Source organism: Cupressus sempervirens, chromosome 9 (genome assembly GCF_028749045.1).
Source record: "Cupressus sempervirens isolate cs-2001-9-10 chromosome 9, ASM2874904v1, whole genome shotgun sequence".
Classification (NCBI taxonomy): Eukaryota; Viridiplantae; Streptophyta; class Pinopsida; order Cupressales; family Cupressaceae; genus Cupressus; species Cupressus sempervirens.
This window is the reverse complement of record NC_143126.1, coordinates 470,359,710-470,376,073: the sequence shown is the minus strand read 5'-3', so window position 1 is coordinate 470,376,073 and position 16,364 is coordinate 470,359,710. Positions and strand designations below refer to the sequence as shown.

The 16,364-nt window shown below is 30.1% G+C and overlaps 1 pseudogene; it reads left to right on the top strand.

The window, feature by feature from the left end:
* Window positions 1-1,649: 1,649 nt before the first annotated feature.
* Window positions 1,650-15,237, top strand: LOC149539351 (1-aminocyclopropane-1-carboxylate synthase 7-like; annotated as a pseudogene).
* The last annotated feature ends 1,127 nt before the right edge of the window (window positions 15,238-16,364 follow it).

Below are 16,364 nucleotides of genomic sequence, written 5' to 3'. Positions count from 1 at the left end.
ATATTTCCTTGATCTTTTCCTTTTACTGCCCATTGAATACTTTAATCTATAGAAACAAAAAAAAAAAAAGATTTCACTAAATACTAGCTAATGCTTCAATATAGAATACATAAAAACAAAAATAAGTAGACAGGAAAAAAACACCTTAAAAATATTTGATCTTTTGCAATTCTGATTAAATCCATGAAATAGTTGTTTGAAATGACTTCAAAATTCGTTGTCTTTCGAAAATGGTCTTCTATTTTTTGTTGTTTTGTATATTTATCAAAAAAAAAGAAAAAAAAAAAACTTTATTTTCAATGGAACAACCACATTAATCATTGGTGGTTTTCCTAGCTGACAGGGGTTTTGGCCGAAATAGGTTTGGCCAAAAGGGTTACAGATGAAACTGTTTTGGCTGTAACTATCTATGTGGCATCATAGGTGCTGCCACACAAGCAAAAATAAGAACGTCTGTAAACATCTCACTTTGAAGGCCAATTTGACCTACTAAATTGAAATTATTTTTCAATTTAAAAATATACTTTTGTAGGTCTCGGACTCAAGATTATGAATCATATAAATTTTTATTATTTTTATTAAGGATAATATGTTATAATTTGAAACTATTACAAGTAGGCATTTTAAGATTCAAGAAGATGTATATTCAAAAATAGGAAAAAAAAATAGTAAATAATTTTCAAAAATTATTATTTTTTAATGATGCTCTAGAGGAGAGAGTCTTCTTCAAGAATATGTAATTTATTTTTAAAAAGATGTAGATTTGATGGAAAAATTTTGACAAGAGAAAAAAAACTATCAATTTCTGATAACTTTGACTTTGACAAGTTATAACTTGAAAAATATTAGCCAAATTTCAATTTTTATTTTTATCAAGATTTTAAATTTTTTAATTCTACATTTAATTTTTCTAAAAATAAATAAATTTTAAAACAAAGTATTAAAAAAATATTTATTAAATTTATTCTATTTTTAAACTTAAAATATTATCTTATATTATTAATTTATTTAATAGTCTATGGAAATGTTTTGTAGCACTATTCTATCTATTTATTCAAATATAATATTATTTTTTTGAAAAATAACAATATTTATTGTAATATTAAAAAGTAAGTGTATAAATATTGCAACACTTAAAATGTTGTCTGCACTCTCTCAATGTTAATGTTATGGCCTAATAAAGACAAGCACCAGCGTACTACATGTATGTCATGGGACGCACAAACAACAAGCTTGCAATTGATTTGACTGATGCAAAGGTGCAAAATACGAGGGGCTAGGCGGGCATAGGCAGGGTAAACAAAATAGTTTACCCTTTAGCATTGCCCAACTCAATTGTCTGTACATAGAATTATAATACATTCTCACGTTCACATTTATTTGTTTGGTCAGTAAGGGACCGCCACCTGGTACTTGTGTCCCCTTAGGGCAAGTTCAGGGAAGGTGACATTGCGCCCACACGCTTTTGACTTACTGTAATGAATTCAAGTATATAAGGGGGATTGTGTGACAAATTTTGTATCACTTGGATTTGAGCTTTCTTGCAGACAAATGCAAACCAAAGTACTTAAAAAAGAGCTTTGTGTGTTTGAGAAAGATATATTTCACTAGAGTTTCTGGTTGTGTGTTTCAATTGTTTTTGGGTTAAAATGAGGACCATCTTATGCGAAGAAAACATGAACTGCCTTAGTGCAAGTTTCGATAATGTTGAGACTGAAACAAGTCTGTCTAAAATGGCAACTGGTAGTCTACATGGGGAGGATTCACCTTACTTTGCTGGGTGGGAGAAGTATAGAAATGATCCATATGATGAAAAGCTCAATCCCCATGGGGTTATCCAGATGGGCTTAGCAGAGAATACGGTAGGGCAAAATAGCCCAACAACATGTTTTTGTTTATTTTGTAGGAACTCAAAAGTATTTATTCTCCTTTTAAGGACGTTGAATTTTTTAGTTCATAGTATTGAGATTTAGAGTGTTTTTGGAACTATACCATAGTCCATGATTAATATTTCATATTTCTGATAATAGAATCATCAAGAAAAAAATTCTTACCTGCACACTCACATTGGGTTTTTTGTGCACACATGGAGAATATTTCCATATTAAGTTAGAAAGTGTTAGCTTTGACAGCCTATGGCATTTTTCTGGACCTTTTTTGGATAGTTTTGGATGTGCTTGTTTCTATCTTATGAGGAAGATTGAGAATGATGCTAAAAATGAAGAAAATAAATGACGTACTTTCAAATATTTTGGTTTAGATTTTTGAATTCCACTATTTTATTTTCTTTGCAGCTTTCATTCGATATGATGGAAAAGTGGTTGATAAAGCACCCAGAGGCAACAATTACTTCTGAACAGTGTTCGGATTCATTCATGGACTTGGCACTCAATCAAGATTACCATGGATTATCAGAATACAGAAAGGTAATAATAAGCTTCAAAGGCTGGATGGGCTTTATTGTCTATGTTTGAAGTTTTAATGGGTTGACTTAGAATGTGATTGTCGGTATATTGAAAAAGTTTTAAGATTCAAAATAAAATAGAAAATTAAAGAATAAATCTAAAAGAAAACCATCTTCATGAAAATCTGCTAAACAAATATTTTGTGGAACACCAAAGATTAGAATAATCCTTCCTATTGTATAAACCAAACTTTAGGGCATTGTTTTTTTATGGTTTTTGTGAATTGTCATTACAGGCTATGGCATATTTCATGGAAGCATTGAGGGGACGCAAAGCGAAATATGATCCTGACAGAATAGTAAATGCTGCTCGATCAACTGCAGCTAATGAGGTGGTAATGTTTTGCCTTGCTGATCCAGGAGATGTCTTCTTAGTACCATCCCCTTATTACCCTGCGTAAGTTGGCTTCACTGAAATGATGGTTTTTAATCTTATGTTGGCTTTTAGTGTTACAATAATGATGAATAGTTGCATACTATTGTTATCTAAAGTTATTCTTTTTACTGTACTTTTGATAGAGATCTGAGGTGGCACACACGAGTAGAGATTGAGCCAATCCATTGTCACAGCTCAAACAAATTTCAAATCACCAAATCTGAAGTGGAATCAGCATACAAGAGAGCCAAAGATCTCAACAAGAAGGTGAAATAAATTCTCATAACAAATCCATGCAACCCACTGGGGACAATATCAAGTGTTGAGACATTGAAGATGCTGTTTGCTTTTGCAAACAAGAAGAAAATACATCTTGTCTGTGATGAGATTTATGTTGGCTCTATCTTCAATTCTCCAAAATTTCATAGCATTGCAGAGGAAAATTATACCCCAGATAATGTGCACATTGTGTACAGTTTATCAAAGGATGTGGGTCTTCCAGGCTTCAGAGTTGGGACAATTTATTAATATAATGATAGTGTGGTTACAACAGCTAGAAGAATGTCAAGTTTCACCATGATTTCTACTCAGACTCAGCATTTATTGTCCTCTATGCTTTCTGATCCAGATTTCGTTAATCATTATGTAGCTGAGAATAAGAAGAGGCTGCAAGAAAGGCACAGTTTAATTGTGGCAGGGTTTAAGAGAGCTGGCATTAAAGTCTTAAAAGGTAATGCAGGGCTTTTCTGTTGGGTAAACATGAGTCATCTGCTTCCATCAAATGACAAAGAGGGAGAGATAGAATTATGGAAGGGTATTTTTTACGAGGTCAAACCGAATATTTCTCCTAGATCCTCATTCAAATGCATGGAACCTGGCTGGTTTAGAGTCTGCTTTGCTGAAATGAATATTTCCATCATGGAAGTTGCTTTGGAGAGACTTCAAAAATTTGCCGAGACATACCAAGCCATGCATTAACCTTAGGTAATTCTATGATCTCAATAAAGGGGGATTTCAAAGTTGAAATTAAGTGTTCCTCCTAGGCCTCTTCTTTCACTTGGAAATTTTCTCTATTGGAAATTTTGTTAAAAATTTCTTTCACAAGGCCAAATTGAGAAATATTCAGTTTGGCCTCGTACAAAATACCCTTCCATAATTCTATCTCTCCCTCTATGTCATTTGATGGAAGCATATGACTCATGTTTACCCAACAGAAAAGCCCTGCATTCCCTTCTAAGACTTTAATGCCAGCTCTCTTAAACCCTGCCACAATTAAACTGTGCCTCACTTGGAATGTTTAAAGCAGTGAGTTCTCTTTAGGGAAACCTTGGTTCAAATCCTCAGAGGGAAATTTTTGTGTAACTCTAAGTTGTGATTATTGGTCTTCCATTGATTATATTTATCTCATTGTAAAATGTGGATTCAAAGTGATGACTCTTGTTCTTCAAGTTTTTGGTAAGGAGAAGCTTGTAAGTCTCATTTTGTTGCTCCAATGAACACAAGATTTCTAAATGATCTTCAATGTAAAAAATATTTATTTTTATATTAAGTTTTCTTCAATCACTATGTTGTCTTTATGTATATTTCCTTTATGAGTTTTGATTACTAGTTTCAATTATTAGATAGTTTCAATCTATTCAATTGAATTTGGTAAGATATCATATGTACATCTATACACTTAAATTTATACTAGTACACATATCTTTTTTAATCAAATTATGAATATATTGTGAGGCCTCACCCCGACTCATCCTAGCACTGATGATACATTATTATTTTGATACTCATGCTTTATTATGTCAGAACATTATTGGATACACTGAACATTTTTATGCTATTTTACGATGTGTGATGTTTTACTTTAGTTACTTGATTTTGTCATTTAATGCTTATAAATATGTATAATGATGAAGAAAACGTATGCAACACTAACACTTTTGGTTATGCAAGTCGAAGGGTTAGAAATATGAGTAGAATTAAATAAACAACTATTTATTAAGAAATGGATGTTTTAATTTATATAATTCCTCTAATATGTAATTCACATTATTCATGTGGTTTTTGGACCTACTGATGTGTGTAATGAGTGTGCAGGAAAATTATCCGAGACAACTCAATGAAAAAACGGAGCTAAATTACTTGTTAATTTTGTGCTAACCTTGTATTGTAATTCTTTAAAGGTTGTAATTTGATCTTACTATTCTCCTAACTTTTAATTGTTCCTAATAAGTCTTTAAAGGTTTAGAAACATTAAATTTAAGTACCCCTATGGATAAGGGTATGGGTGGGGTTACTTTCCAACCCTTTAGCCTCTTAGGTTGACTCTTAGGGTCACTCAAAAACCCTATTTTAGGTTGACTTCGAAAATGGGTTGTTCTTTACTTGGGTTAGTGAAACCAAACCCCCATCTTGAGTTACTTGAAGCCTAGTGGAGTTAAGGACCATACTTAGAGGCATTTTGGGAGGAGTTTTGGTTTTGTCACCCAATCCTCTAGTTTTGGAGGAAGTCTTAAAGATTGAAGGGAGAAAGGGTAGGGTGTATGGGCCCCTACTTGTCATCCCATACCTTGTTGTTATTGAGAATTCTTGAATGTGGAAAACAATGAAAATTCTTGTGGATATACCTTCAAAAAGGCCTTGTGAAAGAATGAAAGTTCTTGAAGTTTTAGCCTTGAAAGGGCTATGTGATGGTATGGTGATTGACTTCTCCTATTGAAAAAATTCACGTTTCTCCTATATTGGTTCATTGTTGGACCTATTGTGCAACCGGGTGGGAATGCATGTTAATTTACTTATCTCCTTGTGTTGCTTATCTCCATGTTGGTTCTTGCCTCTTCAATGTTTTCCCTTGATGCAATGGAGACATTTGATAAAAGTTCTCTTGTGAAAGCCTTGAAGAAAACTCAATGAATTGTAATATTATGTAAGTTGTAATTGAATTTGATGTAGTGGCAAAGACATTGGGTTTTCTTACTGGTTCTTTCCCGATGGATCCTTGAACTAGGATGAATAATAGAAGAAAGAAAAGATTATGAAATTCTCCCTGCAATGCTCTCATGTGGTTCCAAACTTTGGCATATGTATGTGAGAAATTAGAATGATAGTTAATGTCTTGAATTAGGAAATTTCAAGTTTCAATTATGAGAATGAAGGGCAATGGATGTGTTGAAGTTTCAATTCAATGTTTTGAACATTAACATGTAATAATAATCCTACATTGTGATCACCAAGCTAGCACTTTCATTGTTAAGTTACATTAGTGATGCAATTAAATTTGATAAGAATTATTCATCACCTTTTTGAATTCTAAATATAGGTTCATAATTCCTTGATAAGATTCATTAAGAACAAGAGCAATTTCATTAAGAGGTTTTGAATTTCTTTGAATTTAAATAAAGAAGAAAGAACACATACCTTGTTATGATGACTATATATAAAACATACAACCTTTCCTTTAGATGATTGAATTAACATGGACTATAGTAGAAAGCGAATTTTAATCCTTTGCATCTTTTTGCATTAGTGTGCTTGTTCATAGGAACTCTATTACTCTAGAAATATCTAAACTCATCTTGCATAACAATGAACTTAGCAAGAAAACATACTAGAACTTGGCAAAAGAAATTGGTTTTCAAATTGTGCATCTCCAGGTCTAAAAACCCGCTCTGGAAAATGTATGGGGAAGTCTTAAATTTCCCCATGTCACAAAGAATATTCCATGAGATATTCTCTTTTAATTGCAAATCAAAAATCATTGTTAATTCATTAAATAAAATGACTTATATAAATTTGAATATATAACATCTAAATATATATATACAATGCTTTTAAATTCAACACCCCAACTATAAAACTTTTGGCATTTAATTCCATAGGACTTATGATACAAGCCGAATCATATAGGAATTTCAAAAATATATATATTTATAAAACTTCCACCCACCTGTCAGCAAGTACAGGAGTCAATCCATCATGAGGGAGGGTAGGAGAATGTTTAAAACTCTTTTTTCTTAATTAACTAAACCATCATGTCTTCTCCCCACTTAATGCTGACCTTAGTTCTTTTAGGGGGGGGCAAGTAATGTTTTAATTAAATAGGAGGGACGTATATACTCTCTCGTCCCCCCCATGACCTCCTCCAAATGCAAGTCCTCCCCCCCGTGTGACGTCTTCCCCACGCAAGACAGGGGACAGGCCTGCCATGCATTGGCTTGAGATAGCATGGGGCAGGCCTAGGGTGGGGTAGGTATAGTTGGGCAGTGTAGGTTATATTTCCTTTTTTTTTTATGTATGTTTGATTAGTAAGTTTAATTAGTAAATCAGTTAGGTTAGTATAGGATTTGGTTGTTTTAATAGATAATTTTATTAATAGTTTTAAATGATTTTAGCATTAGATTGTTAATTAGACTAGTAGTTAATTGTTATGTGTATCATTAGAAGGGAGTTAGTGTAAGATAAGATGACACTAACTTAGGTAGCTTAAATTTAGTTATTATCTTTTGTTTTGATTGTACTTTATCTTATATTAATAAGTAGTTTTATACAAATGTGAGATTTTTAGAAGGTGGTATAATGCTTTTATGTATTTGATTAGAGTAGCAATATTGTTTTAAACCTAAACACTTAAGTTTGGTTAGTTAAACTTTAAATCTAATGTTTTAAATGTTGTTAGTTTAGAATGGTAACTAGTTGTTAGATGATTTTAATAGTTCAAATGTAAAAGTTTTAATTGAAATTAGCATATTCTAAGTTAAGATAAATGTTAGATTTCAGTATTGTTTAAGTGTGTAATAGTAAGGGAGCTACGACCCAATATGTGATAGAATATTGTAGGTCTTGGTATTTATTATTAAAAAATGGTGTATTGTATAGTTTGTGTTACAATTTAATTGAATCATAGAAGTTGTCAGATTCAAAATTTGCATTATCTATAAATTAGTTTAACTCAGTAGCAAATCTAATTAGTATATATTCAGATTCAAGTATATTTTGTGTCAGCATCGTTGTGTTTTAATAAAGATTAGTTAGGTGGACTTTAATATTGGCATTATTAGCGTGGACTTAATTTTTATAGTTCAAATAAAGTTTAGTCTTACTTATGGATTTAGTTGAAATAATTCCAGCTTCCAATTTCAATCGTGAACAATAGAGTAATATAAATTATATCGATATGAGAACGAAGGAAATAAATTTGAAAATTAAAATGTAGATAGTATAATCGATAATATTGTTATCTCTATGGTATGTACATTAAAGGTTAGTTGGATTTTGCTTTGAAATTTTAAAACATAATTAGAATGAAGTTGAATGAAGTTAATTAATGACATTAGGCCTAGAGAAAATGATTAAAGTTGTAATGACGTTCAAGTTATTAATTTAGTAGTAAGGGCCTAGTTAATTTGAAGATCATCCTTAAGGTTATAGCAATTGATCATGATTAGTTCCGTTGTAGTTAAACCTTTAAAAAATTTATGACCATGTTATCTTATTTAATCTTAGTAAATCATTTGAACATTTTTCGACCCTATCATCTTAATTAGTTTCAAAAAAAAACTGTTGTGTGTGTTTTTTCCCTTACTTTTTGGGCATGACATATATGATGACTTAGAGTTATTTTATGTATTCAAATACAATTGTATCTTTTTTTTGAATTAACTAATTTATTATATATGAAAAATATAAATTTTATGTAATCTCATTTTTTGATTAAATATTTATATTTTAATGTGAGATATAAGAATATTTTTTAAGCCACTTTTTATTTAGAAAAGAAAAGAATATTCAAAAATAGACTAATTCAATTGAGACTCAAACAAATAACCAATTTTAAGAAATACAATTCAAAACTCATTATATAAAACTTAAATCAACAACCACAACTGAAATCTAAATATTTTGTTAATACAATTCAAAACTCATTACACAAAACTTAGATCAACAACCACAATTGAAATCTAAATATTTTACATTTAAAAAAAATTATAATAAGAAAGATTACTTTTTCTAAAATAAAAGAAATGATCACCCTAATCATCTTGACCATTTTATACAACCACCAAGCATTAATTAATTCTTGTTTTCTTGTTCAAGTATACAACCACGAAGCAAAAGTTGTATACTTCAACAAGAAAACAAGAATTAACTAATGCTTGGTGGTTGTATAAAATGGTCAAGATGGTTAGGGTGATCATTTTTTTATTTTAGAAAAAGAAATCTTTCTTATTATAATTTTTTTTAAATATAAAATATTTAGATTTCAGTTGTGGTTGTTGATCTAAGTTTTGTGTAATGAGTTTTGAATTGTATTAACAAAATATTTAGATTTCAGTTGTGATTGTTGATTTAGTCATATTATAATTTAATCAACAAGATGAGATCAATCATCTTCTCCATTTATTCTTCTCCATTTCACGTAATTCCGATAGATGACTAAAAATCACGGTCAAAGCGTTCGTGTCAAATAAACGTTGTGGTGCCTTCCACGTTAGTGTTGTTTGACATCTGAAGGGAATATGTAAGGTGATGTCTATGTAGACATTTGACCTAATTTATTTATATATAGATAGAGATATCAACAAAATGTTAGGGTGCCCATTAGATTGTTTGAATCAATAATGTAAAGTTTTCTTTCTAAATTTATATTTCAAAATATATCAAAATAAATATAATACAGAAAATTCAAGATTTTGTGTAAGTTGTAATTTAGTCTTTATTCTTATCTTAATTTTAAAAAAACATAAATTCTATGTCACCTTTTGTTCTCCACCATTTTTCCTTCTCAATAGTAGATTGAAATTTGGCCCAGAGAAGTGTGGATATGACTGAGATATCCTCTAATAGTTTACTTTTAAGTGTTGATGTTAAAATCTTTTTAACCACTCTATGTGTGTGTGTTTTAGTTATTTTCATATGGATAATGCATAAATTATGATGTTATTTATGTTTATGGTTTTTCTTATCTTATAAATGCATGTGTATGGTTGGTGTCTATGTTTTATCTTTTGATTGATGTGTTTGATGTGGTTGAGGGACGAAGTCATAGTCACTTGCTCAACAAAATCTATATGATGTATCAATCTCTATATTCTCTATTTATATTTATATACAACATACATATATGCTTTTCTTTTATGTAAGTATATAAGTACTGGGCATCGAATTCATTGAATTGCCAAGATGAGTGTTTCCTATCGTAGTATTGAATGGTAAGAGGGGATACAATTTACCAACTCAATCTTGAGCTCACCCATCATTGCCCTAAAATATGGACAAGTATCTAACTGGCTACCAATCCAAATTTGTTGAGGTGATGTAAATAGGTGAACCTAATCTTGAGCATGATAATCCTTTGAGTTGTTTTTATGTGGTTTAGTCATGTGAGTTTTGTCATACATTTACTTAGTGAAATGAATTTAACAACATTAACTATGACTTAGGAATGATGAAATCTTACAAATTTTGGAGTATTAAATATTAGAGCATTTAAGTGTGATAAATTAATCAAATACCTTTATTTAATTTTAAAAAAAACTCTGTTAAAAGTCTAATTGCTGAAATAAAAGAGATAATTAACTATTAAATTAAAAACTCAAATTAAAATTGCACAAATAATATGCATTAATTTTAAAATTCATGTTGCATATCATATTGTACTAAATTTATTCAATATATATATAAATTATAACTTTGCATATTACAATGTATTAGGAATATTAATTGTTAATTAAATATTTATATGCTATTAAAGTTGCACATTTGTTTTAGTGAGATTGGATTATGATTTAGGTTAAAATTTGTAAAGCTTTGAGTTGACTATTTATTAGTCTACTTGTATATTTTAAATTAATGGAAATTAAATAATGCAACTAAAAAATATTATTATAAAATTATAACTTAATTTTTTAAATATAAAGTATTTGATTAATGGTTAAGGCAAGTTTTGAAGAGACCTGAAACCCCATACACATAGATTTTTAAAAGGATCTAGACCCCTAACAAAGGAAATAATAGTCACCAAATAAAAAGACAAAGGTCTAGTAGCTCAACACAGTCAAACAAATAGGATCCCCGAAAGATAAGGCCAAGAAAAAATAGCTTCCAAAGTTCATGGGGTCCATATTCCCTCCCCCCAAGTTCTAGGCTCTTTATAGTTATTTCTATCCTTTTGACTTGAGAGGTGTTGAGAATTTTCAAGGGCATGCTCAGGTAGATAGTTATGTTTGTCAAATCACCAGTGGGAGTCTAGTTCTCCTCTTGTCACATACTTGGTAGAAGACTCTCACAGTTTCTTTTGATGCCTTGGGCAACCATTTTCATTATGATTTATGGTTTGGGGAGACCCAAAACCCCGATGATCCATCTCGTGTAGAGATTTTTTCTTTGTTGTGAGGCCAACAATGTGTGTTGGCCTAAATAGTTCTAATTTTTTTTTAATAGTGGGTTCATTTATCTTCTTATCAACTCCTAATGTATTTGGAACAACTCCTAATAGGCTTGGATTCTCCTAAAAGAGATATGAAGTCTTGTAACAATGACTCACATGCACTAATTATATGAATTTGACTCCTAGAACAAGGTCACACCCTTATACAAGGAACCTTCTATATTAGTACATTATCTTATGGGCATCATTTCCACTAGAGTTTTCCCTTTGATCAAGGGTTTCCCTATTTAACATATCTTGTATCACTTTGCATGGTTATTATCTTTTAGTTATTACATAGATATTGATTATATATTTTAGTTTTTAAAAAATTGATAAAATTTTCCTAACAAAACTCTTACAACATTAGATTTTCATAATATGATCAAAGTTTACATAAATGTTCAATATTTTCTACCATAACAAACTATCGTCAACTTTAGAAACAAAGAAAATTATCTTAGTAGTATTCAACTAAAATATATTATCTCTACTTTTTGTACTAGTACCCAGTAAATTTCCATGCTACTCCTTTATTTTCTCCTTCCTTCTTAGTGAATTGTAGATGATAGACCTTATAAAAAAGTTTTCCAACACTCAAAAATAAAATACATCCTTAGTGTTACTATCATCAACTATATAATAGATCACTTTTGCTTAATAGGATATCGAGAATTATCTCCAACTCTAACTACACAACCATCAAAATTTCTAAATAAGTAAAAGAAAAAACTCGTGTCACCTTTTATAAAGGAAAAGTGATATCAAAATTTAAACTCTTCAAATTTAATGACATAAAATTAGCATTTGTCTTTAGAATTTGGAGATGATGTAAACTAATGAAATGTGTAAAATTGGATGAAGTTTATGTTTGTAATTTTTTTTTTTAAATTGAGAGAAAATTTTGTTTATTTTTAATTTTTTTAATTCTATTTTTTTAGTTTTTTAAAATTGTTGAAAATATAGAGATTTTTCCTTGTCAAACAAATATATGCAAATGCTCATATTTTGGCCTGATTTTGGAATATGTTAGAGTTGACATGTATACCTAGTGCACAAAAAAATGAAAATTGAAAGTCGGCTAATACTTTTCAAGTTATAACTGGTCAAAGTCAAAGTTATCAGAAATTGACAATTTTTTTCTCCCATCAAACTTTTTCCATCAAAGCTACATATTTTTTACAACAAATTACATATTCTTGAAGAAGACTCTCCCCTCTAGTGCAACATTAAAAATTAATAATTTTTGAGCATGATTTACTATTTTTTTCCCTATTTTTCAATAGACATCCTCCCGAATCTTAAAATACGTACTTGTAATATTTTCAAATTGTAACATATTATCCATAATCAAAATTTTAAAAAATATATATGACCATAATCTTGACTCTGAGACCTACAAAAGTATATTTTTATTTTTTAAAAAACCTTCAATTTTGTATGTCAAATTGGCCTTCAAAGCGAGATGTTTACAGAAGTTCTTATTTTTTCTTGTGTGGCTACTACCTAGGATGCCACATAGGTAGTTATAGCCAAAAGAGTTTCAGTTGTAACCCTTTCATCCAAACTATGTTTGGTTGAAACCCCTATCAGCCTATCAAACTACCAGCAATTAATGCCATTGTTCTATATAAAATAAAGTTTTTTTTTTTTCATTTTTTTAATAAATATACAAAATAGTGAAAAATAGAAGAGATTTTTATGAAGACAACGAATTTTGAAGCCATTTTTAGCAACTATTTCTTAGGTTTAATCAAAATTGCAAAGGATCAAATATTTTTAAGGTGTTTTCTCCCATCTACTTATTTTTATTTTTATATATTCTATATTGAAGCATAAGCTAGTATTTAGTGAAATCTAAATTATTATTTTTGTTTCTCTAGATTAAAGTATTCAATGGGTGGCAAAAGGAAAAGATCAAGGAAATATGATAGAGTAAGAGATGACAAAATGAAAGGTCATACAAAACGTAACCAAAACCAACCTACTGAAATTCCTAAATAGGTTGAGATTCATGTAGAGAATGAAAGTAATGAAGAGGAAGAAATTGGTAGTTCTATTGATAAAAGCAAATTAAATGGCATAAAAAATTTGATGGATTTGGATGAGGAACTACTTTCTAAGCAAATTCCATCTGAAGATATGATAAATGATAACACTATTAGAAAGCATTGTCAAAACTTGTGGGATGAATATTTCAAAGATAAAAGTATATTTGGACAGGCACAATTATTCATCATGTTATTTAGGAGAAAAGATATGAGACCTATTTTAGAGTTGTTAAGTGTTGATAATAGGAAAATCCATGCACATAATATTAATAAAACAATAATTGATAACTTGCAAAATTCTTATAACAAAATTGACAACACAACTCAAGGAGGTGACTTGAGTAATGCATGTAGAGCATTGATGACTACTATATCTAGTAGAAAATTGACACATAGAAAATAGGTATTTGCAATTTCTAATGTACTACATATATCTAGAAGAAATGTCCAAAGATACATCAAGAGGAGAAATATTCTAGATGATAACAGGTTGAAAGTACATAGCTGTGTCTCCCTTTTGTGATATTACAGAGGGTTACAGTTGTACCATTTTTTATTGTACCAATTTTGGTCATACTTATGTGGCAAATTCGGCTACCTACGTGTCATGTACTATTTCGATCAAAAGGGTTTTGACTAAAAGGGTTCTAACCAAAATCCCCAAGTTTTATAAAAGCATCAAAAAACACTTTGTGGCTATCATTTTCACTATCGTAGTTCCCAACTTCTCGAAGAGCGATCTAGGTGTTTCAGCTATAATGGGTTAGTGACTTTTTTTTTCTCCATTTTAAATTTTTGTTAATGTGTTTTTTTTATTAATAAATGTTAATGGTAGTCAAATTAATTATTTTTTACATATTCTATGAGTGAAATATTTAGATTTATTAATTTTTTAATATATTTAAATTACTTTTTTAAATTTGTTAGTAAATTATTTAAAACATAAGAAAGAATGTAGTCAAACATTAGGTAAAAATGTAGAAAAATATTAGTTTAAAATGTAGAAAAACATTAGTTAAAAATGTAGAAAAACATTAGGTAAAATGTAAAAAAATATTAGTTAAATTTTTTAGAAAAACATTGGGTAAAAATGTAAAAAAACGTTAGTGAAAAAATGCAGAAAAACATTAGGTAAAAATGTAGAAAAACATTAGGTAAAATGTACGTTTATATGAAACTTGGAAACACTTTTACATTTATATGAAATTTAGAAAAATTGTTTAACCCTGTAGTTAAATCAAGATCTAATTTAGTCAAAAAGTTTATTTTTTAATTGCATATACATGTGTACAATTAGTTATAATTTAATCAAGAAATTTTCAATTTTTTTTATCACATATACATGTACATGTATGAATATTTATTTTTCACATTTGCATGAGCACATCAAAATACATTAGATATGATCTCTAAGACCATACATTTAGTGTTGTATATTTATGTGTACGTGTGTTTCAAATTAAATTTTACTTTTAATTATTTTAATTTACACACTTGCACAGATTATCTAGGTCATGTTGGGTAGGGTTTGGGGAGACTTTTAGATATATTTAGACTCGTAGACACTCCTGTACCCATTAACATATGGGAAATGGTGGGTCCAAACCTTTTAATTATGCTGAGAGGTCCACAGATGGTTGTTGCAGGCTAGAGTTTTCCTGATGACACAAATAGGACACAGATTTATTTGAGCATCATCACCATTGCCACACAATTGCATGAGATTTCTTCTAATCAGTGTGGTAGATATGTGTTACAGTCTCAAGGTATTGTTCCCACAGCTGCATCATCTAGTGCATGTGTTGATGATGCATATGGAGTAGTAGACATGCCTTCTCCACTAGAGGTTTTTGCAGTCTCAGATGTGGATGCATTGCAGCATCTGGGATCATGTTTAGCATCTGATCTTTTGGATTCATATTGAGCATTATCTATAGTTACAAGGATTCCATTTCATGACATCATCTCTTATATTAGTTATATTTTGTCATGTACAGTAGGATTAGAGGGTTCATAGAGGCAAGAGGACATTTCTGCACCTTCTACTTCTCCTGCTACTACACAAGCCCCTACAACACCCTACCCCACCACCCCTCCCCCCCCCCCCCCCCCCCCAACTTAGGATTTCATTACTAGACAACTTGGTATATTTACCTTTATGCTTTCAGATCAGGGCACTATCGACTTGGACGCTGATAATATTTTATCATTGCATGGTTCATATACCAGTCAGATCAGTAGAGTATTACATGATATTGTGGTAAATATCTCTATATGTTTAAATTTAATTTAATTATGGTAAATATGTCTATATTTTTAAATTTGTGTGTGTTTTTGTGTTTGTTTGTTTGTGTGTGTGTGTGTGTGTGTGTGTGTGTGTGTGTGTGTGTGTGTGTGTGTGTGTGTGTGTGTGTGTGTGTGTGTGTGTGTGTGTGTGTGTGTGTGTGTGTGTGTGTGTGTGTGTGTGTGTTTGTATCTATGTTATAGTGTCTGAGTGATAGTGTGTTATTTTTTGGTGATCTAAAAATTACTATAGATCCTACACGTCCTGAGTCTCAAGTATGTTACAATTTAAATATATATTTGATTTATATGTATGATATAATTTGTCTGTATATAATTTGACACTATCATTTGACACAAGGTTCAAATGCAGCTAATAGACCCTTTTGGGGACATCCAAGATTAGGAGGGGGATGTAGCTGATTAGATCATGGCCTTTCATTTTATACACATGTTATTTTGGAGACATTTGATATATGATATTTTTATACATTTGATATGGGTAGATTATTCTAGACATATATTTTATTTCATAGATGTATGTAAATATGTTCATGTTAAATGTAGACACATATATGTTTTCCATAATCATGTTTATGTATATGTTATTGTTTTTAATGCCTTAATCTAAGTATAATTAACTATATTTAATGACATGTCTTAAGGGGAGATCCTAAACTTAATATGTTATAAGAATGTAGATTAATGCACAAGTAAGAATATAACATATACATGTACATAAGAACATATAAAGACTATGACCTAAAG